The following is a 13,206-nucleotide window of genomic DNA, read 5'->3' as shown; positions in this document are numbered from 1 at the left end:
AGAGCAGCATGCAGAGATGCAGATAGAGAGGGATGGAGGGACTGTATTCATAAGCATTCATCAGCCACTTGTTGGTGTTTAATACTTCATTTACCATTGTTTCAAACATTTGTTGCCCCGGGGGTCCCCTCTCTATTGCTCTCTCTCTGTGTGGGGTTCCCCCATCCTCCTTCACTTCTCCACGGTGGTCCCCCAACACATGACGCATGTCATTTCCTCACACTTACCTGGGGATCCCCAGAATGTCACACAGAGGTAATGGTCTGGAATCAGAAATGTAAAAAAAACTCTGTCCTGTTGGCTGGCTGTTTTTGAAGACTAAAGGGTAATTATTTTCTGGTTATATTATATACGTTGTATAATGTATGTAACGACGTTCTTCGTTTGTCGAAAGAGAGTCGGACCGAAATGCAGCGTGTTAGTTACTCATGTTTATTAATGAAACAAATAACGAAACTATACATGAAATAACTAATAAATACAAAACAACAAAACGGAACGTGAAACCTATTACAGCCTGACTGGTGAACACTAACACAGAGACAGGAACAATCACCCACGAAATACAAAGCGAAACCCAGGCTACCTAAATACGGTTCCCAATCAGAGGCAACGAGAATCACCTGACTCTGATTGAGAACCGCCTCAGGCAGCCAAACCTATGTAACACACACCCCTAATCAGCTACAATCCCAATAACCAAAAAACCCCACTAAGAATACAACAAACAATAAACCCATGTCACACCCTGGCCTGACCAACTAAAACACAAAATACTAAGACCAAGGCGTGACAATGTAAGTTATAATGTAACTTCTAAAGGGAGACATAAATAACTGCACCCACCTGTTGAGATGTTTTATTGGCTTTTAAAGTCACACACAAATGATTTATTATAAATGTATCACATTTCAAATGATTGATTACATTCTTCAACGAGTGCATCATATGTGCACCAAGCCACAGAGATACAATATGGTTTAGCACAACATTTGCATCACAAAAGGATAACATACGATAGATTCCTGATATACACTGAGTGTACACAACATTAGGAACACTTTCCTAATATTGAGTTGCCCAACCTTTGGCCCTCAGAACAGCCTCAATTTGTCAGAGAAGGAATCTACAAGGTGCCAAAAGCTTTCCATAGGGATGCTGGCCCATGTTGATTCCACTGCTTCCCACAGTTATGTCAAGATGGCTGGACGTCCTTTGGGTGTTAGACCATTCTTGAGACACACAGGAAACTTTTGAGTGTGTAAAACCCAGCAGCGTTGCAGTTCTTGACACACTCAAACCGGTGTGCCTGGCACCTACTACCATACCCCGTCCAAAGGCACTTACATCTTTTGTCTTGCCCATTCACCCTCTGAGTGGTACACATATACAATCCATGTCTCAATTGTCTCAAGGCTTAAAAATTACTATTTAAACTGTCTTATCCCCTTCATCTACGCTGAGCGAAGGGGAATTAACAAGTGATATCAAAAAGGATCATAGCTTTTAGCTGGATTTACCTGGTACAAAACATTAGGACACTATGTCATGGAAAAGCAGGTGTTCCTAATGTTTTGTACACTCTGTGTACAATACAGCCACCGTTCAGATAACTGAGAAATGCATGCCTTTTCTTGAAATTTACACTTATTCAATCCTCCTGTAGGATTTAAGTATAGATATCTAATGATTGAGCAGGTGAAAGCTAAATCCTTCAACCTAATTTGCAGTCCATTCTCTCGACACTGAGTAACATTTTCCTGGCTAATGCTTCCCTCGTGTGGACAAACGTCGGCAGAGAAAGCCCTCCTAATAGTACATAAAGTTGCCAACCTCCCATCATTCCCATATTCTCACTCTGAGTGTTAGGTGTCATTACGTCCATTAAATTATATTACATTACAGCTTCTTTCGTTAAATGCACTCATTGTAAGTAGCTCCCGATAGTATAGACTGCTCTGATAAATAACTGTTTAGTTCTGACGGCAAACCTGACTGAGAAGTCATGCAGTGCTTGCAATTACTAAATCAATGTCAACTCCCTCCGTCTGGGACACACTGCATTACAAATCAAACACTGTTCTTCTGAAAACCCACCTACCTCAGGGATGGGCAACTTGAGCCCTCAAGGGCCTGTTTGGTGTTACTTTTGCCACAGCCAATGCTAACACACAACTCCAATTTCTATTCAGCCTTTATTTAACCAGGTAGGCCAGTTTAGAACAAGTTCTCATTTACAACTGCGACCTGGTCAAGATAAAGCGAAGCAGTGCAGACAAAAACAGACTTACACAAACAAAAGTACAGTCAATAATACAATAGAAAAATCTATATACAGTTTGTGCAAATGGAGTAAGGAGGTAAGGCAATAAATAGGCCATAGTAGCGAAGTAATTACAATTTAGCAAATTAACACTGGAGTCATAGATGTGCAGATGAGGATGTGCAAGTAGAAATGCTGGTGTGCAAAAGAGCAAAAAAGTAAATAAAAACAATATGGGGGTAAGTTAGGTAGTTGGGTGGGCTGTGTGCAGCTGCACGATCGGTAAGCTGCTCAGATAGCTGATGCTTATTAAAGTTATTGAGGGAAATATAAGTCTCCAACTTCAGCTATTTTTGCAATTTGTTCCAGTCATTGGCAGCAGAGAACTGAAAGGAAAGGTGGCCAAAGTAGGTGTTGGCTTTGGGGATGACCAGTGAGGACACTTTATCAGTATTTTCAGATACTGATAAAGATGAAAGTCCAAAGAAAAACCCTTTCCCAGTGGATTTATGAAAGATAGACTAAGAGTGTCCTCTTAAAGTTCAGAAAAAAACACAACAAATCTTTGTAAAGAGGTATGTAGGAGAAGAAAAACCTAAACAAATTGGTAGAGAGAGATACACTGTATTCATACAAATAGAACAGTTATTAACAACTTGCAATGTTGTTCCTTAACCTCTGCGCACGGAACACGCTAGCGGGCTGAAATTCCACAACATAGGGTGATCGCTACATAAATGGTCATATTAAACATTCATGAAAATACAAGTGTCTCACATGTATCAAAAGCCTAGAATCTTGCTAATCCAACTGCGTTGTCAGATTTAAAAAAGGATTTACTGCGAAAGAATACGATGCGATTATCTGAGCATAGAGCCCCATTAAAAAAAACAATGTTTTAACCAGCACAGGCGTAACATAATCTCAAACTGCATTAAAATAAATTGTTTACCTTTGACGATTTTTGTCTGTTTGCAATTTCTATGCTCATTGTTACACAATGAATGATCTTTTGTTTGATAGAATCCGTTTTTATAGCCTAACACGAAACATTTTGTGAACCGCTTGTGTCATGAATTCCGTCTCATTCCATTTTGACGACACATTCCAGGTAAATAACCCACACTTTTCCAGTCATGTTTGGTTTCACTGCAATCAACTGGTTTGTTTGTAACACAATCAAACCAGATGGGCCATTTCGCGGGACGTATTGACTGAAAGAAACCGATTTGAAGACAACAAGTCATGACATCATTGTGCACCAATGATTTGCCCACTGTTTCATTGATTTACTGTATTTTAACCCAATGACCACTGATCGTCTTGAAATCTAGCTGGGTAGATAGCCAATGAGCTGAGGTAAACGACAGTAGGTCATGTTTATGTGTTGCAAGACCAACCCATGTAGTAAGCTCCAGCGTACAGACTTACACAAACAAAAGTACAGTCAATAATACAATAGAAAAATCTATATACAAGATATAAGAGAGTAATTCGCTATTGAAGTTTCATACCGGAAGGAGAAACACATATTACGCACTGCATTGTTTGGAAAACACGCAGATTCAGCTGTTATATCCTTCCTGTTTGGCCCTGTCCGGGGGTCTCATCGGATGGGGCCACAGTGTCTCCTGACCCCTCCTGTCTCAGCCTCCAGTATTTATGCTGCAGTAGTTTGTGTCGGGGGCTAGGGTCAGTTTGTTATGTCGGGAGTACTTCTCTGTCTTATCCGGTGTCCTGTGTGAATTTAAGTATACTCTCTCTAATTCTCTCTTTCTCTCTCTCGGAGGACCTGAGCCCTAGACCATGCGCCAGGACTACCTGGCATGATGACTCCTTGCTGTCCCCAGTCCACCTGGCCTTGCTGCTGTTCCAGCTTCAACTGTTCTGCCTGCGGCTATGGAACCCTAAACTGTTCATTTTTACTCTTGAGGTGCTGTCCTGTTGCACCCTCTACAACCACTGTGATCTCCACCCCTCATAGCCTGTTTCCTCTCTAGGTTTCTTCCTAGGTTTTTGCCTTTCCTGGGAGTTTTTCCTAGCCACCGGGCTTCTACACCTGCATTGCTTGCTGTTTGGGGTTTTAGGCTGGGGCTATATAAATTGATTTGATTTGATAGAGGACTGAGGGTCCTCCAAATATTGAAAGTGTGTAAATAGTTACCCATGTTATTTTGTAAATATATAATATATAAGTCAAAAAAAAATTTTTTTATTTTTTTTTTAATCAATAATTATTTTTTTTCCCATTTAGTTTTCTAAACATTTTTTGGGGAGGGAGTGTTAGAATACCATTTTGGTATTTTGTATATAGTTATTTGTTTCAAAATGTATACCTTCACCAATTTGGCCACTTGGGTACATTTGGGCTACTTGTGTGGGACACCTGGGTGACTTCATGATAAATGTCATGTAGCACACTCATTTTGGAAGTTATCATTCTGAAAGTACTGTTGGCCTCTTATATTTTTCACTGAAATTGTCCCCATCATCATATCTGAATGTTTGTTTTATCTTGTTCATTTTAAAGATGATGATACAAAAATTAAACATGTGTTTTAAACATGTGTTTTTTCCATTGTTTTATCTAAACCAGATCTATTGTGTTATATTCTACTACATTCAATTCACATTTACACAAACTTCAGAGTGTTTTCTTTCAAATGGTACAAAGAATATGCATATCCTTGGTTCTGTGCCTGAGCTACAGGCTGTTAGATTTGGGTATGTCTTCAGGTGGAAATTGCACAAAGTAGGGGGGAGCTCAAAGAGGTTTTAAAACCTGTTATGGCTGCGATCCCTGTACAGGGATCAACATCAGGGGAAATTTCAGAGTCACAACTAAAAATACGTCGTAATATTAAATATTCTTGAAAATGCAAGTGTCTTACACCCTTCAAAAGATTAGAATCTTGGTAATCAAACTACGTTTTCCAATTTCAAATAGCTATTACAGAGAACAAATATCATGCTTTTGTTTGAGAAGAGCAATCAACAACAGAAACATTTTCCGCCATGACAGTTTTTACACATTCACATCTGAAGGTAAAATTATGACTTACATTCTGACATCTTGCTCTTATTTCTCTTCCTGAGGGTTCCAGTGATCAAATGAAGTGCCGTTTTCTTTGATAAAATCCATTTTTATAGCTTAAATCGAAACATTTGTATCCTGTTTGTGCCATGAATTCCATCTCTATCAATTTTTTACGGAGCATTCGACATAATTACACATGGTAAACCATCGTTTATCGCATTCTCGCCTTGACGATCAGAGGAGTTGCTGTGAGGCTTGTTACGCGCAGCTGTATTTTGGAAAGTTGCATTTTCAACGATTTCATTGAAGATATCATGGCGAATAAATCAGGAAAAGCAAAGTCGAAAGTGAAAAAGTGAAAGTGAGACAGATTTTTTGTTTGAGGAATCTTTGAGTGTTATGATTCAAACAAGAACTGAGGAGCTGTTTCTGCATGGACTGGACGTACTTCTGGACGGGTAAGTGCTAATGCCGTTTTATGAAATATAAATATATATATACAGTGGGGCAAAAAAGTATTTAGTCAGCCACCAATTGTGCAAGTTCTCCTACTTAAAAAGATGAGAGAGGCCTGTAATTTTCATCATAGGTACACTTCAACTATGACAGACAAAATGAGAAAAAAAAATCCAGAAAATCACATTGTAGGATTTTTTGAATTTATTGCTGGAGTATTGAAAACATGGGTGGCAATAATTCAGACCCCTACCTTTTGAGAATAACATGTTAAACTATATATCTTTCTCTGTGCAATTGTATCAGTATAAAATAATGTAACTTTCCTTTTTTTGTGTAACAATACATCATATAGATGTATATACTGAACAGACTAGGTCTATACTGCTCCTACATGGTGTAACAATACATAATGTAGATGTATATAATGAACAGACTAGGTTCTATACTATCCTACTGTATCTTAGTCTATGCATTACTCATCTCATATGTATATACTGTACTCTATCCTATTCTACTGTATCTTAGTCTATGCATTACTCATCTCATATGTATATACTGTACTCTATCCTATTCTACTGTATCTTAGTTTATGCATTACTCATCTCATATGTATATACTGTATTCTATTCTATTCTACTGTATCTTAGTCTATGCCACTCTGACATTGCTCTGCCAAATATTTATATATTCTTAATTCCATTCCTTTCGATTGTGTGTATTGTTAGATGTTACTTGTTAGATATTACTGGACTGTTTTAGCTAGAAACACAAGCATTTTGCTACACCCATAATAACATCAGTGTATCTGACAAATAAAATGTGATTTGATAAATATAGGTCTGGTGTTGGAGAGCATTCCACACTCTGTGTTCTACTACCCAGGTCTGGTGTTGGAGAGCATTCTATAATCTGTGTATCTCCTGCATGTATTTTCAGATGTTTAATCAGACCACTTGAATCTCTTGTCACATTGATCACAGCTATAAGGCTTCTCTCCTGTGTGGCTAAGTTCAAGTTGGGTACTGAGGTACCGTAACCTCTTAGCTGAAAATCGAAGGCCGGAGTGTAGTAAAAGTTTGTTTGATTTTTTTTGGGGGGGGGGGGTGTAACGATTCTCAGCCGTTTTTGCTTTTCTTTTCAGTTTTTCCTTTTTTGGAAGAGAGCGGGAGTGGAGATTGCCCAAATTTCTTCAAATAGGTCGGTCCCTGGGATCGGGCTGGCAAATATGGTTCGCTTTGCGTGGAAGGACAAGGAGATGGAGCCATTCGGACGTGAAACTTTTGGAAGGACTATCTTGATGTGGATCCTTAAACTGACAGGGAAGGATGTGTTTTGCCTCCTAGGTTACCCGTTGGTGGGAACTTATGATGTGGCTTTACACACAGAAGAAAAACACGACGAGATCCTGAAAAAGGTGAGAGAAGTGGGAGGTGAGAGGCAGATGTGTCGCTACGAGGTAACCAGTATGGCAAAAAACAACAAAAACTATTTCAGCATTGTAACTGTGAACATTTATAACCCGTATGTCAAGGACGAGGAGGTGAGGGCCTTTCTGGGGAGATACATGGATGACATCTCCTCAGCAAGGCACCTCAAGGACTCCCTTGGGTTTTTGGAACGGGAGGAGAGACTTCCAGGCCCTCCTCAGGGAGGACCCAAAGGGAGGACCCAGCAATGTTCTCCCTGGGGGCTGACAGGGGGACATTGTTTTATGCACGTCAGCCCCCGTTTTGCAGGCGTTGTATGGCCTATGGCCACATCCTAGCCTCGTGCAGCACAAGAAAGTGCAGATATTGTGGATCTGGGGAGCACGAGGCGAAGGACTGTGACGAGCTCAAGGCGTGCCAAGGGTGGTGCTTGTCAGCACAACTGTGGCAGGAATGCCCCACTCGTCAGAGGTCATATGTGTCTGCGGCTGGGAAGGGGGCAGGAGCGGGGGATGCGGGAAGAAGAGGAAGGGGAGGAGGTCCAGACCAAGAATCGAGCATAGGCCCAGAGGGGATGGCCTCACGGAAGGAGGAGGAGTAAAGAGCGGCAGCAGGAGGAGAGTGGGACAGAGAAGGCACGGGAGCAGCAGAACCGGGAGGAGAGGAGGGAAAAGAGGCGGAAGGAAGCAAGGGAGTGGAGGAGCCAGAGAGAGCAGCAATGGAGGGAGAGGTAATGGAGAAGGAGTCGGTGGCAGGACCAGTGGAGGAGGGGAAGAGGGAGTGGGGGGACAGCAGAATGTTGAGCGTCCTCGTGGAAGAGATGGGGGAATGGTGGAGGAGCTTGTGGGGAGGGGGGTGGAGTCTCCCTGTTACCGCCATTGCCAAAGAAGAGAGGGAAGAGACAGACAGCGAGAGGGAAGGGGGTATGGGGGCGGGAGAAACTTCTGTGTCCTGGCTGGCTTCCCCAGCCCCTCAACTCCTGGTGGAGCTTGATACACCAAGCACGGCTCATGGCTGGTCACCTGAGGGGGAGGGGGTCGCAGTTCCTGTTTGGGGACATGGGCTCCCCTACTCTCTACCCAACCAGATACGGGGCTGGGAAAGTGGAGGAGTTTGGATGCAGGGCATTCAGGAGCCAAACACCATTCCTGCATCCTGGGTTGATGAGTTGGGGAGACGTTGGGAGGAGAGACGGCGTCCCTACCGGTGGAGATGGAGCAGGGGAGCATCGGGTGAGACTCCTGATTTTTTGGAGGGGGGGTTGTAGTTGCATGATAGTTGTTTTTGATTTGATTTTATAATTTTTTTAACGGAGCCTACTATAACTTTTGTTAGTTCAAATGTAAGCCTTTAAAGGATTTTGTTAAGAGGAGAGCGATTATTAGTTATTTAGAGGGTGTGGGTTTTGACTTTTGTTTTTTAAAGGGGGTTCACCTGAGGGATGGAGGGGATGTTAATAGATTTAGGAGGGAGTGGGACAAGAGGGAGTCGGTTTGGGGTATAGGGGGGTGCACTCATCAGGGGTAGGGATTCTGTGTGGGCACAGGGAGGTAAAGGTTGAGAGTTCATTTGTGGTTATGCAGGGGAGGGTTTTGGGGGTGGATGTCACTTTAAGGGATTGCAGATTAGTGGGGGTGTACGGGCCACAGGTGGTGGCAGACAGGAAGGAGATGGTGGACTGTCTGGCGCCCCTGTGCGCCACAAAAAGGAAGTGGTGATAGGGGGGGGGATTTTAATATAGATTTAGGGGTAGGGGATAGCAGTAGGCTAATGGCTTGCCATTGTCTGGTTGATGGAGGCCTGCACACTACTCTGACAATGGCTGGTTCCACTTGGCGAGGCTTGACTATATTTTTCTGTCTAGGTCCTTGGGTTAGTTGTCTAGGCAGGTGTTGCCTGTTTTCCTTTTGAATCACGACGGGGTGCTCCTGCAGGTGAGGTCACCAGTCTGCCTCTTTGGATAGGTGGTACTGGAAATTAGATTGGGATGTTCTGGATGAGCAAGCTTTCATTGAAGCATTTACTGGTTTGTTTCGTGGGATTGAAGGCCTCCGGTCCATGTGTGAGGGGGTGTTAGAGTGGTGGGATTTAGTTAAGGTAAGGATTAGAGTCTTTATTATAGGATAATGTAGGAGGAGAAAAAGGGAGGAAAGGAGGAAGGTGGATCATATCCAAAGATTGCTCGAACTCAAGTACGAGGCAGACAACCTCGGCTGGTCGGTTGACTGGGAGAGATCCACAGCCCTGAAGGCGCAACTCAGGGAGCTGCAGGAGCGGAAGGCTCGAGCTTTCCTGGAGCGTGCACATAGTGGGTTTTTAGAACACAACAAGACTTGTTGCATTAAGTTGACGCAGTATGCAGATGACATGTCCTTGCTCCTTTGCAAGGACTCGTGCCTGACAAGGTCTCTTGCCATTTTTGGGGACTTCACCCGAGCATCGTGGAGCTGTGCTTAACCACGCTAAGTCTTCTGTGAAGTTTTGTGAAGATGTTGTGGTATGACGGATGTGCCCGGGGGGTTCTCTCTCTGTAATGGGGCCCTGAGGATTCTCGGGGTCCATTTAGGGACCTCCAGCTCAGCGACGCTGTTACTGGAACAAGGGCATCGAAGTGGTATGGAATAAGCTGGCGATGTGGAGGGCCGTTGTCTTTTATAGGTCCTGGTCCTCAAGGTGGATGTATTTCTGTCTCTTTTGTATCTGGCATACGTCTACCCGTTGCCTGCTTGTCTGAGGAGGCTTCTAGTGAGGTTGGTGTTCCAGTTCATGTGGGGTGGCAGGTACGAGTGTGTCGCCAGGGAACACATGCTCTGTTCCATGGGGGGGGTACCACATCTCCCCCTCAAGCTGTACACAATTTTTGTTTCCTTTTTGTTAGCTGAGATTGCTCAGCAGGTAATACACCCGTCTGGTTACATCCTGCAGGTGTTCTACTCATATCAGGTGAGAAGCGTAATGGTGTGGTCTAACACGGGTCTCCGGATGGATACTCAGATGGAACAGCTGCCGTGGCACTTTGTTCATGCGGCCAAGTGGCTGTGTGCTCACCCTGAGGTTGAAGTTGCCAGAGTAGGTTTAGACCACAGATACCTGTACGAGAAGGTCAGACAGGGAGGGTGTCCGGCGCCTGTCGTGGGTATCCCGGCAGTGGTCTGGGAGGGAGTGCAGGCGCAGGGTCTGGACAACAGGCTCAAGGACCTGAATTGGTTGAGTCGTCTACAAGTGCTTGCCGGTACGTTCCATCATGTACAGGCATAGCTTGACGGGATCCCCCACCTGTCCAAGGCCATCTTGTGGCGGGGAGGAGACACCTTTTGGGACTGTGCCTTTGCCAGAGTAGTATGGGCACGGCTGTTGTTAGTTGGGTGAAAGGGTATTTTTGTTTTAACTTGGGCTAGGGTAGAGAGAGGTGTAGGGAGAGTGAGGGGGACGGTCAGGGACAGGTTTCTGCTCTGGCTTCTCATAAGCCTCTTTAAACAGGGGCTGTGGGAAGCTAGGCAGGACATGGTAAAGACAGGGAGAGATTGGGGGCTGGAGGGGATAGTAAGGAGGTTGGAAGGAAATTTGAAGGGGAGGATGAAGATGGGAGGAGAGGAAGTGGGGGCAGCATGCTGCCCGGGAGAGGGGGAAGGGAGGTTTAGGGCTGGGGTTAATTTAGATGATTTAAGGGGTAGATTTGGGACGGGAGATAGGGGAAGGTAGGGCTCTAGAGATGTAGTTTGAAGGCATGAAGGGGAGGGAAGATGCTCCCTGAGATTTTTGTTATTGGGTGTTTGTTTAGTTTTGTATTTAAAAATGCCTATATTTGAGTTTGTTTGGAAAATTGATGGTTTTGTTTTGTATGAATGGCATTGTACATAATTAAAACTTTTATATATATATATATAAATAAATAAACATTCTTCCACTGTCAATATAGTGCATGGTATGTAAGTTTAGTATCACTTTTCAACCAACCCAATGCATTTGTTGAAAATTAAGAATATTGAAATCAACAATATGTCAAAGGATTCAACTACTGAAAACTGAAACAACCGATTGGATCAAACAGATCAATCCCACTGTACATTGGGTTTGATTCAGACCCTGCCAGCATGGTCAGAGATGTATCTTATAACCACATAACCACCACAGACCTTTCATGCCTGACTAAAAACAACTAAGTATTAGATTTACTGCCATGGTCTAGTATGTCACTGCATCAGACACCATTCACAATGCTGGCTGAGGATGAGTAAAATATGACTTATTTCCTAACCATTCACAATGCTGGCTGAGGTACGAATAAAACATGACATATTATTTCCTAACCATTCACAATGCTGGCTGAGGTACGAATAAAACATGACATATTATTTCCTAACCATTCACAATGCTGGCTGAGGTACGAATAAAACATGACATATTATTTCCTAACCATTCACAATGCTGGCTGAGGTACGAATAAAACATGACATATTATTTCCTAACCATTCACAATGCTGGCTGAGGTACGAATAAAACATGACATATTATTTCCTAACCATTCACAATGCTGGCTGAGGTACGAATAAAACATGACATATTATTTCCTAACCATTCACAATGCTGGCTGAGGTACGAATAAAACATGACATATTATTTCCTAACCATTCACAGTGCTGGCTGAGGTACGAATAAAACATGACATATTATTTCCTAACCATTCACAATGCTGGCTGAGGTACGAGTAAAACATGACATATTATTTCCTAATTGTAAAAAAATCCCCACTCCTTTATCAACTAGTCTCTCACTGTTTAACCAGAATAACATGAGTTGTGCCCTGCAAACTGTTAGACTGTTAGTCCATAATCAAATAGTCTCTCATTGTTTAACCAGAATAACATGAGTTGTGAGAGGTTGTGTAGAGGGATAATTCCAGTCCAGTACATGTGTAAAGGGTGTAGAGGGATAATTCCAGTACAGTACATGTGTAAAGGGTGTAGAGGGATAATTCCATTGCAGTACATGTGCAGAGGGATAATTCCAGTACAGTACATGTGTAAAGGGTGTAGAGGGATAATTCCATTGCAGTACATGTGTACAGGGATAATTCCAGTACAGTACATGTGTAAAGGCATACTTCCAGTGCAGCACATGTGTAGAGGGATAATTCCAGTGCAGTACATGTGTAAAGGGTGTCGACACACAAACACCAATGTGCTCCTGTTATCCAATAAAGACGTCTGAGAATGAAAATATAGCCTACGTAAAGTCTTAGTTACATTGTTATGTTACAGCCTTATTCTAAAATTGATTAAATAAAACATGTTCCTCATCAATCTACACACAATACCCCATAATGACAAAGTGAAAACAGGTTTTTAGACATTTTTGCAAATGTATTCAAAATAAAAAACAGATACCTTATTTGCATAATTATTTAGACTCGAAATTGAGCTCAGGTTTATCATGTTTCTGTTGATCATCCTTGAGATGTTTCTACATCTTGATTGGAGTCCACATGTTGTAAATTAAATTGATTGGACATGATTTGGAAATGCACACACCTGTCTTTATAAGGTTCCACAGTTGACAGTGCATGTCAGAGCAAAAACCAAGCCATGAGGTCGAAGTAATTGTCTGTAGAGCTTCGAGACAGGATTGTGTCGAGGCACAGATCTGGGGATGGGTACCAAAACATTTCTGTAGCATTGAAAGTCCCCAAGAACCCAGTGCCACAGTGTTTGGAACCACCAAGACTCTACCTAGAGCTGGCCACCTGGCCAAACTGAGTGATTGGGGGAGAAGGGCCTTGGTAAGGGTCAGATGACTCTGACACTATGACAGAGCTGCAGATGTCCTCTGTGGAGATGGGAGAACATTCCAGAAGGACAACCATCTCTGCAGCACTCCACCAATAAGGACTTTATGGTAGAGTGGCAAAACGGAAGCAACTCCTCAGTAAAAGGCACATGACAGTCCACTTGGAGTTGCCAAAAGGCACTTAAAGGACTCTCAGTACATGAGAAACAAGATTATCTGGTCTGATGAAACCA

This window comes from Oncorhynchus masou, chromosome 23 (assembly GCF_036934945.1).
Source record: "Oncorhynchus masou masou isolate Uvic2021 chromosome 23, UVic_Omas_1.1, whole genome shotgun sequence".
In the NCBI taxonomy this organism is placed as follows: Eukaryota; Metazoa; Chordata; class Actinopteri; order Salmoniformes; family Salmonidae; genus Oncorhynchus; species Oncorhynchus masou.
This window is presented reverse-complemented; position numbering follows the sequence as displayed.